Here is a 23,934-nt window from a genome sequence, read left to right on the forward strand (position 1 = left end):
CAACATAATTAAAAAAACAACAACAACTTTATAGAACTACTCAAATGGAAGTAGATGCCTTTGGTCAAAAATGGCCAGAGAATCATCTTCCCTGGGAAAGTCAGCGGTTTATTTTCACTAAATTTTATTTATTCAAATGCAATCTCAAAATATACACCTTTCCGTCTCTCTTTCTTCCTTTCTTGTTTTTGAATTCCAATAATTCATTGTCCTTTCTTTTAGGCTCAGAATAAAAATATCTCCATCTTCCTCCTGAATCTCTGCTCTCTTGTTTTCCATTCTGCCTGGCTGTTTAGAGAGACTCCCTAAGCCGTATGCCCTGCAGCCCACTGAATTGCAAATTCAAACAGCTGGAGCAGTAGCAGATAGACAGTGACTGAGAGAGGAAAGGGAGGGGAGAGATAAAGGGTGAGGGAGCAGAGAGAGAGAGGGAGAGAGAGAGAGGGAGAGAGAGAGAGAGAGAGGGAGAGAGAGAGAGAGAGAGGGAGAGAGAGAGAGAGAGAGAGAGAGAGAGAGAGAGAGAGAGAGAGAGAGAGAGAGAGAGAAGGGTGAAAAGCATGCCATGCGAGAGAGAGCCACTCATCCTGAAGGACGCAGAGACAGCAGCAACAGCCACAGCGCGCTCCTTCCCCATCCTCCCTCTCCTTTCTCACAATCCCACAGCCTCGTCAGAGGAGATGAAGGGCATCCTGACTCGCTGAGGACCACAGCTCTGAAGGAGAGGGGAATCTCACGAGCCCCTCTCTGGTTAATGCCTGGATAATTTCTTTGGGGGGGTGGGGGGGAGGGCAACAACCAACAAGGAGTGCAAGGAGGTTTGTGCACACAAGCTTTTTTTTGGCGGAGGGAAGGGAAGGAGGGTGAAGAAGAGACACCAGAGGGATGAGAAGCAGATTCGGTACAGCAGGGTGAGACAGAGAGGGACTGTGCCGGCACGTGTGGAGCACTGTCTGCAACTTGTGGACCAAGACAGGACAAAGAAATAGCTTTTCATACGCTCACCATCGGACAGATGAGGAGGCATCAGGGACCACACTTCAGTCCTGGGTATGTCCCCCCATGCATGTACATTTTGTCCTCTGTGATTGTTGTGTTGAAACAAACCCACCACAGAAACACTTGAAAAGCAACAGTGTGTGTTAGCAGATCTGTAGGATTGATGACAACCCTTCCTGACAAGTCTCCCTACTTGCCCTCTTGTACTCGCAGCAGAGAAAAGAGGTCGAGGAGGAAAGATAATGTGTGTCTGAGTCTGTTCATGCTCTCCTACCATCTACATCTGATAACATTACTGTCTACCACCAGCATCATTTCGTAATGGGCTTCGTAAGCTGTCAGAGCAATGCACGTTAATTAACCTTCACTGCTGGAATGTTGTATATCTCATATCCTCAGACAAAATAAACTTCACTTCTGGCTGTCTTCTTACTAATTACATGAAGTTTACATGTGAGTTTTTTGTCTTTCATGCTGTGTGCAGCCATTAGTTGTGCAAATGCGAAAGAATAACTTGCCTGATTGCAAGAGGAAAGACTTTTTTGGGCACTCTACTCTGAGACATCTATAGCTCTGTTTTCCCACTGCCATGAGTTGTAACATGACATCTGTGACCATGTGTTATGTCATGTTGTGGCAGCGCATATGGCCAATGACAGCAGGATTTCAGGAGGTGTATCAGCTGGACATTCATCTTTCTTTCCACCCAGCTACCCTTCTCTCTCTCTCTCTGTCTATCTTCCTCATTTCCCCCTCGTCTTCCTTCTTTCTCTGTTTCCAATTATAAGCTGTCACCTCCCTTTCCACCTGATCCTATCTCTTGTTTCATTCTGTTGCCAAGCAATTACCTTTACCTGACTCTGCGCCCCTCCGGACACCATGGTTGGCTAGTTTCCTGTCTGCCTTTTCAACAATCAAAGTGAGGAATGGATAGAAATTTCATGGACATTTCACTCTGGCTCTCTAAACCAAAGGAAAGAGCAAACCTCAGTGAAGTATGCACACAGCAGTCTCTTCATATTGTTACTGTTGTCATCATAATGTGTTCAAATATATATACATAACAAAAAAAACAATGAAGAAAAAACTTTACCTTGGTAAATTAATTCAATGAATGATTTCTTCATCTTGATAATGATGACAGAGTTGTCGAAAAGTTGGACTGGCCCTCAATACAACTTTTCTTCCTCAGAGCTATCCAGACCCCTGTAGTCCAGGCTTTCCTCTTCCGTTTTAAAAATTTCTTTTAAAGATTCCCAGATTCAACCTACTCTACCTACTCCACTCAACCTACACAGCTTTAATGTTCTTTCTCCTGACAAACAAAATACGAAATACTCCAAGTCTTGCTTCAAAGACCAGCTCAGTCCTTAGGACTCCATCTAATTTGTTTTGCACATACTGTAGTTTGATAACCGCAATAGTACCAAGAGTTAATCTGTCTCCTAAGCAGACCCATTTAGTTCACAAAACATTTAATACAACAATTACAGTTGGAGTCAGCTTTTTTCATCCTTGCTATTTTACATGTGTTTTAATTGTCAGCGTTACCGTTGCGCCCCTTGACCCTGATAAAACTAGCTGTGTCTAAACCAGTAACGTTTGGGTTCCACTCTGGAACCAGCTCCTAATTGGACAGTTTTCAAAGCAGACCCAGGATTACCATGGTGGAAAATGTACATTAGTGGTGGATGTCACGAAAACCTTGACCTTGAAGTCCATCTGTAAACAAAATCTCAGTCTGCTTTGGTTTTGTCCTCCAAAGAACATTTTCTAAACAATGAGTCTGACCAACCTCCATTAAGACCCGCATCCTCAAGAGAACATCCATTTCCACATTGTTAATTTTTTCCTCGTCCTCTCTGACTTAAAATCATGACTGAAAACTATGAAAATAAGAAGACTGTGCAAAAATGTAATTTGTCTTTAAACCACTCGCTGGTGCGCAGAGTTGGTTAAAACAGGAGGTTAAGTCAAGGGGAAAAAGAAGAAGACATGCGAGGGAAGAGAGAGAGCTGGGATGGGCTGTGTGGTGAGGGGATTTGATAAGGAAGGTGACCGGGGGTATGTGGGCGTGTCGAGTTTTTGATCTCAGTGTGTGCATACTTATGTGTGTGTGTGTATGTGAAGATAATGGTTGACCTTGACAAACGCAACAAGGGTTTCAATGGTGTCCTGCGTTGAGGATTGACGAAATTATGTGGCCGACGGGTTATTGTGGAGCTTGTCTTAGCAGGAGCGCAACACCCATAGCTATCTGAAACAGTAACTACAAAGTCTGTACAAATACACCCAGGTTAAATGTGTTTATTTTAAAGTTAAAATATTTCTTGTTTCATCAGAGACTGCTCGAAAACTGATTTTAACAATCTTTCTTCAACTATCATTCAGCTCAAGAACATGAAGCACCAACACCAATAACACCAGCAGAGACACGTACACATGTATGTGCTTCTGCTGGTGTTGTTGTACTTATAGAATAGACCATGATCCCAGTCAATAAAGAACAAGCAGGGCTCCATCTCAAGGTAAATAACCACCAGATGAGAACTCCGACTTCTCTCCGGTCTCAGCCTCACTGCTCCATCATGACCCCTTGACCTTCTATCCAACCTCATCTTTCTCTTGCTGATTCTCTCCCTCTCTCCCTCAGAGCAAATTGTTTTCTTGCACACTTTCTCTGTTTTCTCATTCCATGCTTTCACTTTCCATTTTGCTTATTTTAATTCACTTTCCTGTGGGCATGTTTTCAGATGTGCCACTTTTCCTTGAACTTCTGTTGTTCATTCAGTCTGTCTCCTTCAATTACCCTCTGTCTCTCTATGGTTCTTGACGTGATAATACCCACAGCCATAATGAATTAGAATTTAGCTTTGCTTCATTATTTAGACCAGCATCACTAGAACAATCCCTCAACAACTTGGAGTCAACGTCAATTACCTTTAAATTCAATGAGTCACAGGTCTGTCAAGAGCCTGTGAGGATTTGAGACCTTCAAATCAACATTATTATCAATTTTCTATTCAGAACTTTCGACAAGATTTAGGGGTCATTGACACGACGACCCTTTCACTATAAAAAGGTGAAATTTAAAATTTTTGCCATTCGTTGACACAACAGCAGCATTTTGATGGCCTGAAAACAAACTTTGGAAGAGGACCTCTAGATAGTAAAATTTTGAAAAAACTCTTGTTGCAGCGTAACCAATGTTGTTTTTAGTCATTTCACAATTCATAACCAGAACATTATTTGATTTGAGATCTGCATGATCTGCATTGTTAACAAGATCTAACAGATTGTCCCTCAGGTCATACCCAAAGTCGTTTTGAGCAGTCGTGTTATCCGACAGTCAAGCAGACTGTTGTTATCTGTTTCTGTTTCTACTGTAAATAATTGTGGTTTATAGAGGCTGCAGTCATTCATACCCTGTAGTAATGAAATGATGACCTTCTAATTATAATACCTGACAAAATCAGCATCCAGTTTGAGGACAGCAGCTTGGCTGTTGGATTGGCCTTTGAAGGAACCAATCCCAGAGGTTTAGAGTCAACTGGAGACTGTCATCTTTCACTTAAAAACATCCCCTCTGGACTGGATCAGGTCTTCATTTTAACAAGGTTCTGTTTACCCAAAGTACACTGAAGCATCATGCTGGTGTTTTAGGACTAGCAATCTCTGCAGACTGTTATTTCAGTCTGAATGGAGGTAAACAGACAGCGAAATGTGTTTGCAAATTAACTGGCTTCCTGTGGTTTCAGTTAGCAGGAGCTCCAAGATGTTAAGGGAATTTATAGAGTCACATTAACCATGTTTGTTTGATCAAAGTGAAAAGCACCAACTACGCTCTCTGCAGCTTCTGTGTCAAATCAAAATCACATCTTCTGAACACATTCATCACTTGTTACTGACTGTTTGGGACAAAGCAGTACAAAATAATGACCCTGCTTAGCAGGGAATCAGCTAACATGAACACAAGGTTGACTGTGCGAAGTGAAAACAACTTCAGACATCATGAAAGAAAAATGTCAATCCTTGACCTTGAGTGGGGATTGGGAGACATAGGGGGTGGCGGGTGAGGGGGTCAGGAATCAAATTCTCTAAAATTAAACATGAATGTCTGCCTTGATTACTCATATGTTTCAATTTCTTCCACAGTCATTTTAAATTTTTTAAGAAAACCTAAAAAAAATCTGACTTCCAACCTAACAATGGGCCCTAATTATGAAACTAATCAGAGCTTGAGAGAGAAACCTTTTCATAATGACATTATGTGTGATAATAGACCAGGAAGGTGAATGGTGAGAAAGGTGAGGTAAGTCGAGTCGCTTGTACCTGTAGCACAAGAGGAACTGTGTAGGCAAGTCTGTGTGTGTGTGTGTGTGTGTGTGTGTGTGTGTGTGTGTGTGTGTGTGTGTGTGTGTGTGTGTGTGTGTGTGTGTGTGTGTGTGTGTGTGTGTGTGTGTGTGTGTGTGTGGCAAGCCTCTCATTATGTGCTTGAATTAAAGCTCATGTTTCGCAGTCTTCATTAAATGTTGATGTGGGTCATGAAGTTGGTGCCTTTGCTCCCCTGTGCTTCCCAGACCTCCACTGATGTTAATGCAGAGCAGTCATCAGATTACCCTTCGTGTGTGTGTGTGTTTGTGTGTGTGTGTGTGTGTGTGTGTGTGTGTGTGTGTGTGTGTGTGTGTGTGTGTGTGTGTGTGTGTGTGTGTGTGTGTGTGTGTGTGTGTGTGTGTGTGTGTGTGTGTCCACATGTACTGTTGTTAATTGAATGTTAATGCAGGTTAAACAGTGTCACCTTACGTTTTAATAATGGAACTCTGTTAATGACCACACACAGGATTTTCTACTTTCCCCTCATCTTTTGTCTCCTTATTGCCTTCCTCCTCCACTGAGTGCGTGCTCAGGTGTGCATCATACTGTATGTCTGTGTTGTGTGATGTCATTTGCTGTGTGTGTAAATTTGCTGTTAGTTGTGTCATTAAATGTCTGTCATGATGGACTCTGGTGGGTATGTAATTTCTTGTGTGTGTGTGTGTGTGTGTGTGTGTGTGTGTGTGTGTGTGTGTGTGTGTGTGTGTGTGTGTGTGTGTGTGTGTGTGTGTGTGTGTGTGTGTGTGTGTGTGTGTGTGTGTGTGTGTCTGTGTGTCTGTGTGTCTGTGTGTGTCTGTGGTGGGGGAATGAGTTGGCATGGGGGAGTTATTACCATCTAATGCCATCTGTAAAACAGACCTTTGGGGCAGATGGGGTGCATTTACTCATTAACTTTATCCGCATGACCTCTAGGCAAGAGCAATATCAAAATGTGTGTGTGTGTGTGTGTGTGTGTGCGTGCGTGCGTGTGTGCGTGTGTATGTGTGTGTGTGTGTGTGTGACTCTTTACACACTTCAGGTCAATCAGTCTCACTTGTGTGCTTTGCTTTGCTCCCCTCTTCATCTCTGTTGTCCTTCTCCCTTGTTTCTCATAGATGAATGACTGATCCATAAGGACTCTGTTAATGAATGCTGTATCACTATCGATTTCACCTCTGATCCTTCAGTTTGCTCACACACAATACAAACCAGTTTCTGCAATAAGCGCAGAGGGGCTAACCTGATAGCTATGATAGATTGTGGAGCTGTGGTCCTGCAAATTGGAGTTTAATGATTAAGGTAGCAGCTATTGAACAGTCTGTAACCCCTCCAGAAAATGTGTAACGTTAAAAAGTCATGTTTTTATCAATTTCATTATATAGATATGAGAGATGAGGAAAGTATATTCAGGCGGACAGACTGTCAGCAGTATGTTCCTAAAATAGAGACTTTAAATTTTGAATTAGATCAAAAGGTGGATCTATGATTACTTACTTGCTACTGAACCCTGAGGGAGAGCCATTGTGAAGGAATAAATGTCTTGTTGGAATTTGGTTTAGTGTTTCAATTAATTAAAAGTGACATTAGGCCAAGGTGGGGGTAAGCACCAAGGGTTTTTTTGGAATATATTTAATTTCTACCAATCAAGCACCATAAATTCTTCATAACAGACCTATAATGTGTGACTGAAATCTTGTTTCTTGACCTTATGTTGTGATTTAGATGACAGAGTCGGGATACTGGACTTTTTTGGCTGTCTGGTCATCTTCCATCTCCATAGTCGGGCCGATTAAAGAGGGGCCGCTAACAGGAGATGGACTTTGTTCTATTTAGATTAAAAAGGAGAGCACAAACCATGCAGTCTTCTTCCTCTTCTTTTCCTTTCGGCTTTTCCCTTCAGGGGTCGCCACAGCGAATCAATTGCCTCCGTCTAACCCTGTCTTCTGCATCCTCTTCCCTCACACGAACTAACTTCATGTCCTCTTTCACTACAGCACAAACCATGCAGTACATTAATATAAAGATCAAACAATGTATAGTGGGAATCAGACATAATCCAGCTCAACTACTTTCTTACCAAATGCTGGCTATTGTAAAGGGGCAGATGTCCACAAACAGTACATTTCAAGCGCTGTTAAAATAAAGCATATTTAACCAACCTGCTATAAGCACTAAAATATGTGCTGGCACACCATATTTAAAAGCCCTTTGATGGAAATGCTGTATCAGTCAGTCAGCTTGCTGCTGTTGTGCAACCAAACCAGTGGAATGATTTTGGCCCCAGTTGTGCTATACAAGGCGACGTCATGGTCCTTGAATTATTTCTCTTCATAGCGGTGCTTGAACTACTCTTAGTCTGTACCATCATCTAGGACCAGTTTGTCATGGGGGACCTTGCGAGGAGCATAAAGCCCCCAAAAACGTAGCTCCTACGATCAGTCAGGCACTGAATCTTCCTCATCATGATAAGGTGGCAGTTCAAGGGGGAGGAAATATGAAAAAATATGAACAATCTCTGCAGGATAAATTTGGATTTTCTTACATAAAAAAATGTGAAAATTCAGTTCAATTCAACTTGATCAGATGCTCAGATAAATGATTGTCAGGGTAAATTTTTCATCCGTTTGTGAACTCTAGATCCTCTGCTCACTGGTAAAACATGTTTTGGGTGAAAATAGATGAACAGATTTTCTGTGATGTCCTTCAGCACTGACCCCTTATTCTGCACACACACACACACACACACACACACACACACACACACACACACACACACACACACACACACACACACACACACACACACACACACACACACACACACGCGCACATTCATTTGGCTCTGAGGGAGCACAGTTTCAGACGTTATTTCTGCCTCACTGCTACACAAACAGGCTTGCAAAAGCCTGGGGCTTGTTCACTATTGGTCTGCATGCACACATACCCACACACACGTACGCACACACGCACATACGCACACTTGCGTGTGTCAACCTCCCTTGCAGGACTTCAAGCATGTGGAAGTCACTTGGGGATTCCAGCACATGTGTCACTTTGTCCTTTATATGTGTTATATATAACAAAAGGGCCAATATTTGACTCACGCCGTAAATGTACACAACATCTTGCAGTGCTAAAGGCAAGCAACTCCACAAAATCAAATCAGTCTTCGCTTGATTTCTCCGGTTTGCACAGCGAAAACCACTTAAATCATTTGCCTTCATGTTGGCCGTGTTTCTGAGCAGTTTGAAACTGTTTCGGGGCTTGTTGCCCTTTAGCCAGGCAAGCTTGGGATTTTCTAACATTTAAAAACAGATTCAAAAGCAGAGAGGCTGCATTCATGAAGACCTAAACTGTCTTCTTCTAAAAGGGAAAACAAAAGATGTAGAGGAAGGCTGCTTTCGCAAAGTGCATTAATGCACAAATTAGCTAAGTGTGAATGAACAGACAAGTTTTTCATTAACTCTTATTCTTGCGTGACTGACTTTCTGGAGTTGTGTCCCCTACTCCCATTTGTTTCAGCAGGGCTTTTAAGCGACTCTTAGTTTAGGAAGGACAAAAGCCAGAAGCAAGATGCGTTTTCTTCTTTGTCTTCTTATCTTTCAGAGTGTTTAGTACCTCATTTATGCAAACGAGCACATATTCTCCATTAAAAAAGATGACTCACTTTTAATCTTTTTCTAACGTCTGTTTTTAGAGACTTGTTGAAGATTAGAAGCAGTTTATCAGATAGGTCTTGATTAAAGCTAAGCTCACAAAACAGGGGAATCAGGAAGATTTCACCCGGAGTCATCCCTCAGACAATCAGAGGAGAAATCTGTTCTGGAACTCTGGCCCAGATTATCCGGTATAGTGAGGCATTCACAGATCCAGTCTTACATCTTCTGCAGCTTATGGATGCATCAGATACACCCCGTCAATATTTAAACATGTCTTTGAGGAGTTCAAGTCTTGTTGATTATGTCAGTATACTTCACAGTCGATAACAAAAGACATCCTGTCAACGGTAAACACTTGGCTAGCATGTTAATGTTCACAGATGTTGAACCAACATATACAATCCATTTTGTCGTCTGAACTCTTTTTTTCTAATGTTTTCTTGTTTATCAATTGCAATATGTTCCTATCGCTACAGCAACATCATCAGTCATCAGCGACGAGGCGCTTTCTATCGCTCCCTCTGGCAGGAGAATCTTAATGAATTCCTGTTGCGTGTGATTGAATGTGATACATTATTTCTGAATCTTTGTTCTTTGCATTTTTTTTGTAAATATAAGGGAGAATAATCTGTAGATTCTTGTCATGTGGGTAAAGAAACCTGATTGAGTTGTTTTCACTTCAGAAATTTATTTTGTTATTGCTAAAATGATTTATACAGGCCTAAACAAACTGAAGGAAATGGACTAATTTATAGCTCTATGTAACTGTACTTGCTGGCTGCAAATGCAACAGTGTGTGTAGGGTGCTGTATTCAAAGAATACGTACATACATTAATATGAAGATGACAAATATAAGGCAGCCCTCCAGTTCATAATTTCCTTAAACTTCTTCTACATAAGCATTTGATTTACTCTCCCTGTTGTGTTACTTTAGCCTTCATGCTGTATGTGTGAATTTCTATCAAGTATTTTTTTCTTCTACCACTCACTTCCATATTTATTCCGCAATCTTCTCTTTCCCTTTTTTCCCCGTTTCATTGTTGTTTCACACTTTCTCGTACTCACAACTTGACCTCAGCCCTGTCACTGTCTCTTCATCTCCCCTTCCTCCATTTATTTCTCACTCCTTTTAAACATTTAGTCATGAATTTATTATGTGAGTCAAAATAGAGCAACCACTCTTTGTCCTCTTCCCAGCATGTCATTGGTCTAGAATGAATAATTCACCCGTCATAGTTGGAGTTAAGATCAGGGAAATAAAGTAAATTATTGTGGAGCCATACCATTCAGACTATTTTCAAGCGGTCAGCTGTCAGCACCTTTCCTGCAGCACTCACTCTTCTTCCTCTCTTTTTGTTCCTCTCATTCCTCTCACCAGTTCACTCACTACCCTGCACAACTACGGCACATTTTTCTGTTTTCTTCATCCATGGGAATGGATGCATGCTGCAACGCAGATTAAAGTGAGGTTCACATTTTTTGCATTCATTTGCACCCACAGGGTTTTGGCGTGTTTGCATTTCTTGCATCTCTAATCACCTGTATGTGTAACATGATGAAGCCGTAGGTTGATGTCTCGTCAAATCCCAAAGGCTTGCCAGTAGGTGATTAAGGCTGCTGTTCTGCAGGTTTCTGCTGAATAGCTCTGATGCAGCAGACAGTTTATGTTACAGGCATTGATCTCATTAAGGAGTGCAGGGCAACTTCACTCTCTTTGACCCACATTTGATTCTGGCTAGTTTACATACCAGAATGACCCATAACAAGTTCCACCAGCTCTTTTTTTCCCCCATGTATTTGACACTTTGTTAAATGGAAGTCAAGACGAAGAGGGTAAGCTGATCATACTTTCATATCATATGTCCTGTTTGGGATGCAAAAGGGTGGAGCATCCGACCAGCGGCAGATCTGATAATCTACCAAGGGTGAGACGGATGACACGGAGTGGTGAGCCACCTGCACGTCTGTATATGATCCTCATTTGAGCGAAACACAGACACACATGTTCTGTGTGCACCTCGGGTCAATCATGCGCTTGGAAGTACACACATAGCTTCAGATTCACACTTGAATGATTGTTCTTGGCCACCTGGGGAATCACTGAGACCTTCAGCCGTGACACTCAATGGAAGGGAGAGAGAGAGAAATATGGGTTGGAGGGTGGATGGAGTAAAAATGAGAGGCAGAGTCCTTGAGTTTTAACCTCATGTTCCCTGGAGTTAAACCCCCATCTTCTTTGTGTTTTCACCACTGACTGCTCCAGTATTCTGTCTATGAAGCTCTCTGCCATCACTCGCTTTACAGATAGTTTGGGGAAAAATTTTTTTTTTTGCATTGACAGTAAAACGGTGTCGCTTATCCAGCTTTAGCTCTTCATAATTCCCTCGCGCCAATTCTTCCATTGCAGAGGCTGCACCACTAGATCATCATCACCCTTATTTCCCAGTAATGTGATGTAGAATTCCAACCACATCTTCCCTGTGGTGGCATCTTATTTTATGTTTTTTAAATGGTATGTATGTAGATATAGCACTCACCTCAGTAATACAGATCAGAGAACGACACAGCTATGAGAAGGACAATGCTGATGGAACATTGGAGAGGAATTGTTTTTAAGTCACTCAAACTTTGTGTATAAAGACTGACAACATTACGATGGAAAGGTAAGACTTTAATATAAGATTAGCATAATTTCATTTTTTTGGTGCCAACAGATCATGTTTTCAGTCGGAGGTCAACAGATCCTTGTGTTACCAAGCCATTTTATCCCATTTATGACAAGCTAGTATGGTATGGAAGCTATTGGGGGCCTCCGGCTTAGGTTCCTGCTAGCTGAAAGAGTGAGCATGACCCGACCCCGCCTACCCCAGGCGCCCTTGAGACCGTATGCCTCATTTTCTTTGAGCTGCCTGTTTGAGGCCGGGCTTATGGCCTCCAGCATGATGCCAACCATACACCTAGACAGACACGAAACACAAAGCTACTGCAGGGATGAGGGCAAACATTGTCTGTCCTTTGTAGCACAAAGAGAGGTTTAGTCATTTTAGTCAGCTATTAAATTTCTAGTGGCAGTGGTATGATACTTGACAAGTTTATCTATTTATTTATTTTACCAGTTATTTAAAAAACAACAACTGGTAAATCATTAAAAAAAATATATGAATCATTAAAACAGATGTTTTCAGTCTTGGCAAAGAACTTCACCTCATTCCTCTGAGTTGGTTTCAAGTCTGTTTGGGATCACAAATTTTTCATGTTGTCCTCCATCTCATTCCCTTCCTTTCCTGCTTTCTCACTAATATTGACTCGCCGGTTAAGGAGCAAAATAATGGATAAATTAAAAATTTAGAAAAGGACTGTCTTCAGGTGTCTGTTTTAGACACTCCCTGATCTAAGCAATCCATTTGTTGAGTAAGTTGTTATTATATAGAAATGAGTAGATAAAATAAGTTGCAGACATTCACATGCTAACAGAAGCTGCTGCATTTCTGTGTCTCTTTTCTCACTCCTCCAACATCCCTTATTTGTTCAACCACTTCTATGACCTTGTCAGAAACTTCCTCCCCTGTGATAGCTCGCCTCCTCCTTCTCCTCCTCCATCTCACAATGAGCTGTTTTGTTTTTTGCACCTCTTCGCTCTTAGTGTTTGCAAAGCCTTCACAGTTCTATGTGTGCATACATACATACATCTGTTTGTGTCCGTGTGTGTGTTTTAGGCAGTTTGTATATTCTCCTCTGGGATCTCTGGTGAGAAGACGATCCAGTTAGTTTGATGATCACCTAATGTCCTGTGAAGCATGATTTTTCTTTTTTAGACACACAATGCTGCATGGATCAAACACACACATATGCTTTGGTCTGTTATACAAAACTAAGCTGGATGGTTTAATCGCTGCTTAGAGATCATCACCATTGTTTCCACAGTACAAAGGATTCGACTCTCTCCTCCACATCCGCTCCATCTTTTTTTTCCACATCTTCATGCATGTCACTCTCCATTTCGCTCCTCTCCCCACATCATCCGTTCCCATTTTCCTTCCTTTACCTATTTTCCAGTGCCACTCCCTCCCACCCTTTCTGCCCCTTCATCCCCACATCTGAAAGAGTAGTGAATGCCGCTATTGGTTGTACCAGCAGAATCAGAAAAATGGGCAGCCAATAAGCTTTTGGGCAAACAAGGTCACTATTATCCATGAAGCAGCGCAATTACTCTGCTGTGTACATGCATGCCATTTATGCATCTATAAGGTTCCACTGCTGCGTGGGTGTTCAAACACTTTGATTGAGATGCGTTGGTGATGCATTTCTATTCATTTTATGCTTTTTGACATATTTATGCACTGAATAAGACACCGTCCTAGAACCTGTAATTTAACATTCTATTGCAGGCAGTTTCATTCAAGTCAAAGCTGATGTTCAAAGAAAGACTAGAGAAGGAAAGCTGTCATTTTCTTCCCCTCCCCCTTCTTTCTCCCCCTATCCATCCCCTTTCTCGCTGCTTCTTTGCCACACATGCATTCATATACTTTCCCACCAGTCAGTAATTCAGGCTGCGTTCAGCCATGCGAAGGACACCCGTTGTCTTTTTCTGTGGACAAAGGTAGCCATTACATTCATTAAAATGCCACTTCATATAAACTGAGTATGTTTAAATGATTACATTGCAGCCTTCAGATAGTCTTGCTGTGTGTTACCGTGTCTCCTCTTTGGCATCAGAGCAGAATTCAGACCTAATTCATTTCGTTGGATTTAGTTGTGGGGATGGAGTTGTCCTGTCTCCACCATTACACACACAAAGAGACAGTAACCCTCTTTCTTTTCTCCTTCCCGATCTTGTGTTTCTCATTGATCCTCAATTCTCTGCTGCTCTCCGAGTCCATCATCTTCTCTCCTGGTTTCCAAATCAATCCATTGTTCACACTGCGGTCATATTATTCAGCTCTGCCTACATTTATTTCAACGTCTTTGCTCCAATTTATTTTCACACCACTTCTTCCTTCATTCATTTGTTCTAGCTATGGCACATTGAGAAGGCGTCAGTCGTCTTGGTTCTGAATTCCCTCTTTGCCTTTCCCTTATTTAACATGCTGAAGAAGGGAATTAATTTCTCCTCATCTTGATACCTAAGGGACATAAAAACACCTCCTTACTAACTAACAAACATGCACACACGCACATACACACGCACGCACACACACACACGCATGCACACACGCACGCACGCACACACACACACACACACAGTCTACTAACATTAATACACTTGTTCTAAGCTGCACAGGGTGAAAAAAGCTATGTTACCTTTCAGGTGAGATGTCTCCTGGGAAATGCTTCCTTCACAGATATCACCCAGCCATCATCACAATCTGCGGCTTGTCCATTGGCAAAGACGTGATTTTGCTTCCCAATGACCAACCCTTGAGATTACCTTATATTTTTTTTCCTTAGCTGGAAACTCATTAGCCATGAGAAGGGAAATGACACCAGAATTCAACTCCCTTCAAATTCTGTCTGTAAGCCGTAAACACAACCGTGTTGGATGAGTGTCTCTGACATGTAAAGATAAATCATATAAATATTATCAAATATTGGATACAGCTCGTGGTGGTAAACACATGTGTGAGTCATGAGTCATTTCAATCTTAGCTGGTAATAGGGTCACAGATCCCTGAAGGGCAGGACTAATTCAGGGCTGCTCAGTCACTTGTCATACTGTGTGTCTTTCAAAATGATTGGTGTGTTCGTATCTAAAGGTTTTTGTTTTTTTCATAGAGAGGTCAAATTTGATTAAACGATTTCCTGCTCTTATCGCTCTCTCTCACGCAAACACACACTCTTTCATTTATAATGCAATTTGTGCACTTGATTCTTAATTACATCCCATGATAAACAATTGCCATACTAAATGCTTTTCCTCAATTCACCAATGAAAAGCCATGTAAACACAAGCTTATTTACATGCATGCGCAGGCACAATTTGTGCAGCTTTGTGTAGCTTCAGAAACACACACAGGCTTAATGACTTATAAGTCTGTCTACCAGCTGGCCTGAGCCCAAACCTCTGATCTGGAGAAAACATTCTTTATTGTCCCTGAAAAGACATTATGGTGCGTGTATGCTATGACATTACACATGCCATTGCCAACTCCAATACATCAGTGAAACTTTGACCTGTGTAGTACATCTTACAGCATTAGGAAATGGGCTCTGTAGCTGTGCCAAATATCTCGCTAATGAGGCAAAGTTCCATCCTGAATAAGAGGAGCAGACCTGTAGTGATTCTCCTGTAACTGCTGAATGCAGATGAATAAAAAATGAAGACACTGCACTTTACTTGTAAGCCGTGACAGGGACACATTCCCTTTATCTCACAATATGCAATAAGGTTTTTCTGATTCATGCTTCAGGACGTGCCCTGTAGCTTGTTTAAATCTGTATACATGCTGTGCACGTGCGTCTGTGTGTGTATGCTTCTGTCTTTTCATGTCTTTGTGCTCTGTGTATGTAGCCATGTGTTCAGTTTTAAGCCACAGAAAAGCGGGTCAGAACACTGCAGGGTGTGAGAATCATCAGAATGGCTACCACTAATTAGATATCCCAGGCCTTGCAGTAGAACAACGGGACCCTATTCACCAAATGCTCTTTGCTTTCATTTCGTTCAATTTCTTACTAGATAGATGACCAGAGAAACCATTAACCTCTTCACGATTACTTTCTACTGTCTACTGTCACAGGATGGCAAATATTTATTGAATGAAAATACAGAGTTGCAACTGTAAACAGACATCATCAACAAACCAGCGGGTGTCCACCACGTTCACAGAAATAACAATCTATCATGATTCCCATGAAACTACGTGAAGCCTAGGAACTGTGTTTGTCATATTGCAATCTCATATTGAATATTATGATGATTATTCATTATTTGGTAGTATCACAAACTTGAAACCTAAATTAAATAAATTTAAGAATCTATAATTGATATGACATCATATCCCCATTAAATACAAGCCTAAATAAATACAATCCTAAATAAAACCCTTCCCTGTATTTTCTTACACCGAACAAGCCAACAGTGATGTAACACCACTCGAGCAAGTGATCTCAGAAAGCATGCTGGCATTCACTAAACAAAGCAATCTCAATGCAGTGTTGACATTTTGTTGTATAGTATGTTTTATGTCTGAGCAGTACTGAAAAGCATTTTGTGATCATTTTACTTTCCCATTTCATAACAAACAAACTCGTCTGCTCCAAGACTAGGGAGATCTTTAAAATCTCATCAGCGACAGGGTCCTGGAGAAGAGGTCGGCCCGACGTGGTCAACTCCTGTCTATATTAGTGAACAAAAACATTTCTTATCTAAGGTTGATACTTTTCTAATTTTTACACTTAAATCTTGGACTTTTGTCATTGATAAAATGGGAAAGTTTATAAATGCTACATTCAAACGACGATGGAATTTCATAGGATTCGATCTGATCATACTGATTTATTATGCAAGTGCGTTCCATTTCATGACCTGCTGCCATATTTGGATAGAGTGAGTTATATAGAAACAGAACACAACTTATTCTTTAAAACTGGGCACAAGTCACCTCCTGGAATAATTTCAATTTCAGTTATTTCATTAATAACTATACACTATATTAATTAATTTTGTACACCATTAATAACTATACACAAGAAGGATAAGAACAAACTGTTGTATACAAAAAAAGGATGCTAAAGACTAAAATGTTTCTATATTAAGCTCTAGTTATTCCATCAGGTCCGGTAATAGCAGACTGACAGATGGGAAACATATGGGACACACAACAGGGTTACAGACAAAGTCATAGCTGTTTGTTCTACTTTTGAAAAGAACAAAGAATGTTTGAAGTGATTCATTTGATGCTGCTGCTGTTTTGTTTTTCACTTTAATCCCACTATCCCTCTGTGCATTATTAGTATGACTGCGAAAGTCTTTTCAGTTGTCACGATGCACATCACACAAAGTTTGAAACACCATCACTGTGTCACAGAAGCATCTAGTGCTTCTACCCACTTACGTCTAACAGTCATTGCTATTAAACTATTAGTCTACTGTTCCTACAGGTGGACAGTTTAACAGAGTTTCTGTGTCTCTTGTAGTTTGAGCAGAGCAGAGAAAATAATTACAGCAAATGAAAAACTGATATCGTCCCTGCAGAGGATTGAAATGTGCCCACCCACACACACACACACACACACACACACACACACACACACACACACACACACACACACACACACACACACACACACACACACACGCACACACAGACACAGACGTCCTTGATGTTTGTCATAGGCTGTGGACTACACAGCAATGTTGCTCATCATTAGAGAGAAAAATAACATCAGTACTGAGTGGGCACAAAAATAAGCAAAGTTCAAACTAACAGAAGGCATCAAAGAAACACGGCTACAAAATTTTGCATGTTTATCTTCAGGGACGCATTTGATGCAAAATCTTCCCTGCTGATCGGTACCAGGAACAAGAGAGCACCTTGATTCCAATGGCAGCTTTGGGGTCAAATGAGGACCAACCCACGACACACCGACATTTCTATGTTAATTCAAGCTAATCTTTTCGAGTTTGGAATCCATGACTCATTTCTTTTTTCATGCTAATGAGGTTGTTCACCTGAAACCAGCGTCAAATTGCAGCAAGATAAAAGGTGAATGAATGCACATCTTCCTCAAGCCTGCTTATACAGTGTTAACATTGAAACTCATGGCATGGCCATTTATGGATAAACTTAATATTATATAAGATTAACTGCAGTCAAAATACAAAACGGAAAAAACGGAAAAGAATACCAAGTAATAAAGCCACGGCATATAGCTGCTTCTCCTCCATTCAAGTCTGTTGAAAACGTAAATCTTCTGAAGATTAGACAAAGAAAACTGATAACATGCCCCAACATTGATAAATTCCATGAATATGGACAATTGTTGTCAGGTATCACTAAATGTTATATCTATGGTGACTTGAGGCTAATGTATCGTGGTCTTTGAAAGTTTATAAAAATTAATGTTTAAATAATGACTTTAGGTCAGATATTTAGTGTGTAATAAATGCAATGAAGGATAAAGTTATACATAAAACCTGAAGAATTATTTTGTCTTGTCCCGGTCAAGGTTACATCAAATCACTCCCAACATTGGAGCTATCATCTCCCCACCTATATATTTGAATGAGCTCACTTGAAAGCCTCACGGTGTCACGCTTTAACTTCACCCATTACCGCCCAACCAATCACAACGCATCTGCCAGAAGGGATCACGTGAACAATATGGCGTAAGGCATCGGCCAGCGAGACTTTTTGTTGTGGTTACACCTTTCGTTCACACGACAATGCAGATATCTGGGACGAAAACGCCAGCCAAAATGAAGTTTTGTGAAAACGCCAGGTCTGCGTTGTCATGTGGACTGTGTAACCAAAGCTTCTTCTATCCAAGGGGCGTCTCCCTGCGACGAAAACCGCTGTGACGTTAGTGTGTGTGACCCATGTCTACATGTACATACAGAATGGACGGAGTTAAACTGGCTATTTTCTGATGTATAACAGCTCCATGTTGAAGACGCATTAATAAACATGCTTGACAGTTGGATATTTGTTCATCTGTTTCTTTCTTTATGGGTCATAAAGTTTATATATTTATTTATTTATTTATTGATTCATTCATTCATTCATTCACATTCCGACACTAGTTCTTGGTCAGACCGGGATGCGCTGCCTGCTGGTGGGAGAACTCTGTGATGGGTGCGCTTGGTTTATAATACAAATACATTTGTTTTCATACGTTTGGTATGAAGTCTGATATTATTGTTTTATCGTGGAATTTCCACGGGTTCCCGCTAGTGATATGATATAACATATATTTATATATATATATATACTGTATATGTCCATCCATCCATCCATCTTCCACCGCTTATCCGGAATCGGGTCGCGGGGGCAGCAGCTTCAACAGGGAGCCCCAAACTTCCCTTTCCCGGGCCACATCCACCAGCTCTGACTGGGGGATCCCAAGGCGTTCCCAGGCCAGTGTTGAGATATAATCCCTCCACCTGGTCCTGGGTCTGCCCCGAGGTCTCCTCCCAGCTGGACGTGCCAGAAACACCTCCCTAGGGAGGCGTCCCAGAGGCATCCGCACCAGATGCCCAAACCACCTCAACTGACTCCTTTCCACGCGAAGGAGCAGCGGCTCTACTCTGAGCTCCTCGCGAACAGCAGTGTTTCTCACCTTATCTCTAAGGGAGACACCAGCTATCCGTCTGAGAAAGCCCATTTCAGCCGCTTGTATCCGCGATCTCGCTCTTTCGGTCATGACCCATTGCTCATGACCATAGGTGAGGGTAGGAACGAAGATTGAACGGTAGATGGAGAGCTTTGCCTCTCGGCTTAGCTCCCTCTTTGTGACAACAGTGCGGTAAAGCGACTGCAATACCGCTCCTGCTGCCCCAATTCTCCGTCCAATCTCACGCTCCATTGTTCCCTCACTCGTGAACAGGACCCCAAGATACTTAAACTCCTTCACTTGTGGAAGGACCTCATTCCCCACTTGGAGAAGGCATTCCACCGGTTTCCTGCTGAGGACCATGGCCTCAGATTTGGAGGTGCTAATCCTCATCCCCGCCGCTTCACACTCGGCTGCAAACCGGACCAGTGAGCGCTGCAGGTCACAGGCTGATGACGCAAACAGGACCACATCATCTGCAAAAAGCAGTGATGCAATCCTCAAGCCACCAAACTGTAAAGCCTCCTCACCACGACTACGCCTCGATATCCTGTCCATGAAAATCACAAACAGAATTGGTGATAAAGCGCAGCCCTGGCGAAGGCCAACAGCTACTCGGAACAAGTCCGACTTACTGCCGAGAACCCGAACGCAGCTCTCACTTTGGGCATACAGGGATTGGATGGCCCTGAAAAGAGGCCCCCTCACTCCATACTCCCGCAGTATTTCCCACAGTATATCCCTGGGGACACGATCATATGCCTTCTCCAAGTCCACAAAACACATGTAGACTGGATGGGCATACTCCCAAGCCCCCTCTAGGATCCCTGTGAGAGTAAAAAGCTGGTCCGTTGTTCCACGACCAGGACGGAACCCACATTGTTCCTCCTCAATCTGAGGCTCGACAATCGGCCGGACCCTCCTTTCCAGCACCTTGGAGTAAACTTTCCCAGGGAGGCTGAGGAGTGTGATGCCCCTGTAGTTGGCACACACCCTCTGGTCCCCCTTTTTAAAAAGAGGAACCACCACCCCAGTCTGCCACTCTTTCGGCACTGTCCCAGATTTCCACGCAATGTTAAAGAGGCGTGTCATCCACGACAGCCCCTCAACACCCAGAGCGTTCAGCATTTCCGGGCGAATCTCATCAATACCCGGGGCTTTGCCACCGTGCAGTTGTTTAACTACCTCGGTGACTTCGCCCCGAGAGATTGACTCTGATCCCCCATCATCCTCCAGCTCTGCCTCTGCAACAGAGGACGGGTCAGTTGGGGTAGTTGGATTCAGGAGTTCCTCAAAGTGTTCCTTCCACCGACCGACAACCTCCTCAGTCGAGGTCAACAGTGTCCCATCTTTGCTGTATACAGCTTGGATGGTTCCCCGTTTCCCCCTCCTGAGGTGTCGGACAGTCCTCCAGAACAACTTTGGTGCCGTCCGATAGTCCTTCTCCATGGCCTCTCCGAACTCCTCCCACACCCTCTGTTTTGCCTCCATCACAGCCGAGGCTGCAGTCCTTTTGGCCTGTCGGTACCCTGCAACTGCTTCAGGAGTCCCCAGGGACAACATGCCCCTGAAGGCCTCCTTCTTTAGTCGGACGGCTTCCCTGACCACCGGGGTCCACCACGGTGTTCGAGGGTTACCGCCCCTTGAGGCACCCAAGACCTTGAGACCACAGCTCTCAGCTGCAGCTTCAGCAATGGAAGCTTTGAACATCGACCATTCAGGTTCAATGCCCCCAGCCTCCACAGGGATGCACGAGAAGCTCCTTCGGAGGTGTGAATTGAAGGCCTCACGGACAGAGTCCTCCTCCAGACGTTCCCAGTTCACCCGCACTACTCGTTTGGGCTTACCAGGTCTATCCAAAGGTTTCCTCCGCCAACGGACCCAACTCACCACCAGGTGGTGATCAGTTGACAGCTCTGCCCCTCTCTTCACCCGAGTGTCCAAAACACACGGTCGAAGATCAGATGATACGATCACAAGATCAATCATTGACCTCCGACCCAGGGTGCTCTGGTACCAGGTACACTTATGAGCATCCTTGTGTTCGAACATGGTGTTAGTTATGAACAATCCGTGACTAGCACAGAAGTCCAACAACATAACACCGCTCGGGTTCAGATCAGGGAGGCCATTCCTCCCAATCACGCCCCTCCAAGTGTCTCCATCATTGCCGACGTGTGCGTTGAAGTCCCCCAGGAGAACAATGGAGTCCCCTGCAGGGATCCCTTGAAGGACCCCATTTAGGGACCCCAAGAAGGCCGAATACTCTGAACTGATATTTGGTGCATATGCACAAACAACAGTCAGAGTTTCCCCCCCCACAGCCTTAAGGCGTAGGGAAGCGACCCTCTCATCCACCGGGGTAAACTCCAACACAGCGGCGCTCAGCCGGGGGCTTGTGAGTATCCCCACACCCGCCCTGCGCCTCACGCCTGACGCAACTCCGGAGTAAAACAAGGTCCAACCCCTATCCAGGAGTTTGGATCCAGAACCGAGGCTATGCGTGGAGGTAAGCCCCACCAGATCCAACTGGTAGCGCTCCACCTCCAACACAAGTTCCGGCTCCTTCCCCGCCAGTGAGGTGACATTCCACGTCCCCAAATCCAACTTCTGCCGCCCGGGTCTGGTCCGTCGTGACCCCCTGTCGTCACTGCCACCCATATGGCAGCGCACCCGACCCCATCGGTCTGCCCTGCGGGTGGTGGGTCCACAGGGGTGGGAAGAATCCACGTTGCCTTTTCGGGCTAAGCCCGGCCGGGCCCCGTGGCAGACCCGGCCACCAGGCGCTCGCTGACGGGCCCTCCGTCCAGGCCTGGCTCCAGACGTGGGCCCCGGGCTTCCTCCGGGCAGGGTCACAGTTTTCCCTTTTCCGTTTTTCATGGGATATTTGAACCATTCTTTGTCTGGCCCTTCACCTGAGACCTGTTTGCCTTGGGTGACCCTACCAGGAGTACAAGACTCCCGACAACATAGCTCCCAGGATCCTTAGGGCACACAAACCTCTCCACCACGTTAAGGTGATGGTTCCTTGGACATACTGTATATGTATATAGATGTATATGTGTACACACACACACACACACGTATATATACGTTCTGCATGTCATGTGCATGTCATGTCATCAGTTACGTCTTGTTCAATATTATTAGACCAACTAATTTTTTGAGTGGTGGTGCAGTGTTTTTTGAAGTAACCAGTTATGAAATAATAAACAACACATATCTGTTATTTAGTTCTATTATTTTTTCCTTGCGGGATTTCATCACAGCTTGTTTCTGCTTGTCTTTGTTTTGACATTTGTCTTCTGTGGCCAACAACCATTTTTTTCATGCGCTGTGCATCCTCCGTGGATGTCATCTTTCAATGTGATTTTGGATGACTTTGGAGTTGTAGAACTGAGGCTGGAGTTTGGATTCCCTATCTTGTGCTACTTCTTGTAAAGAAACTCAGTGATGACAGCATGACATTTTATCGTGCTTCTCAGGAAGGATACAGACATGCATCCATGCAGACAAATCGTATGCAACTGTGAAGTATTTTAGGGATCGCCTGGTTCAAGGCAAAACAGTAAAAGAGTAAACCAGAAAAACAGTAGAGTGGGAGGTTGAATCAGTCAGAAAATGTATCTTGTGATTGGTGAAACATCATCCTTGTGAGAGGAAACCGTCATCAGCTAGGGTGAAGACATCCGTGTTTGATTAGGAGTATAGGTCTGATCCTGTTGTTGTGCCACAGACCAAAGTTGTCAGAGTCTAAGAGGACTGAGAATGACAGCAGATATTCATTCATTTATTTTCTTGAAGACAAGACAAAGAGCAATCATCTCGTCTTCAGCCGCTTATCCGGATCCACCTCATGGGTTTACGCTGGAGCCTATCCTAGCTGACAATAGGCTGAGGCCGGGCCAGCAGCAGATATGTTATCTTTTATCCTCACCTTATAGAGAGACACAGACACAGATAGTGAAAGAGAGAGGAAGAAAGAGAAAGAGAATGAGAGAGAGAGAGAGATTTATTCTTTCATAATCTGTAAAACCTTTCATTATAAATTTACAGTCATTATAGTTTCAGTTTTTTTTAATCTTTACAGTTTCTTAATGTTTTTTTAGAATTATAGAATTTCTTCGAAACAGATATTCACATGCTTTTAGTCATAGCTTCAGTAAACTATGATAAACTTAGAGGACAACAACCATATTTGAATCTTAGTATGAATCTTACTATTTAGTGATCAAAAAATTCAAGTTAGTTGGGAGCTACAGGAAGACGATGACCAAAAAATATACAGAGAGCAGAAAAGGTGCAGCAGAGACATTATTGGCTACTTTATAAAACATCCACTATTAATTATTCAAAGAAAGAAAGCAAGGATAAACAACTATTGCAACATACTGTATATGCATGCATATTAAGACTTAGCTTGAAACATAAAATAGCATATAGTATAGTTCCAGGACAGATGCTGCCACACGTCAGCTCAGAACAGACAAGTATTTTAGGGATCATCTAGTTAGTGGCAAAACAGTACAGCAGGAAGCTGCAGGAGTCAGACAGCATCTCTCATTTTTGATGAAACATTGTCCCCTGTATGAGGAGAGAGTCATCAACTGGGTCTCCAAAGGATGATGTGTGTGTGTGTGTGTGTGTGTGTGTGTG

The 23,934-nt window shown here is 43.0% G+C and overlaps 1 protein-coding gene across 1 annotated transcript in view; it reads left to right on the plus strand.

The window, feature by feature from the left end:
• The first annotated feature begins 857 nt into the window (after positions 1-857).
• The window catches only part of LOC137612500 (leucine-rich repeat and immunoglobulin-like domain-containing nogo receptor-interacting protein 3), a 33,130-nt gene continuing 10,053 nt past the window's right edge, over positions 858-23,934 (plus strand). The window contains exon 1 of the mRNA XM_068341042.1: positions 858-1,047. The gene's annotated coding sequence lies outside the window, so the exon portion shown is untranslated. The remainder of the gene's footprint in view (positions 1,048-23,934) is intronic.

This window comes from Antennarius striatus, chromosome 18 (assembly GCF_040054535.1).
Source record: "Antennarius striatus isolate MH-2024 chromosome 18, ASM4005453v1, whole genome shotgun sequence".
Taxonomy (NCBI): domain Eukaryota; kingdom Metazoa; phylum Chordata; class Actinopteri; order Lophiiformes; family Antennariidae; genus Antennarius; species Antennarius striatus.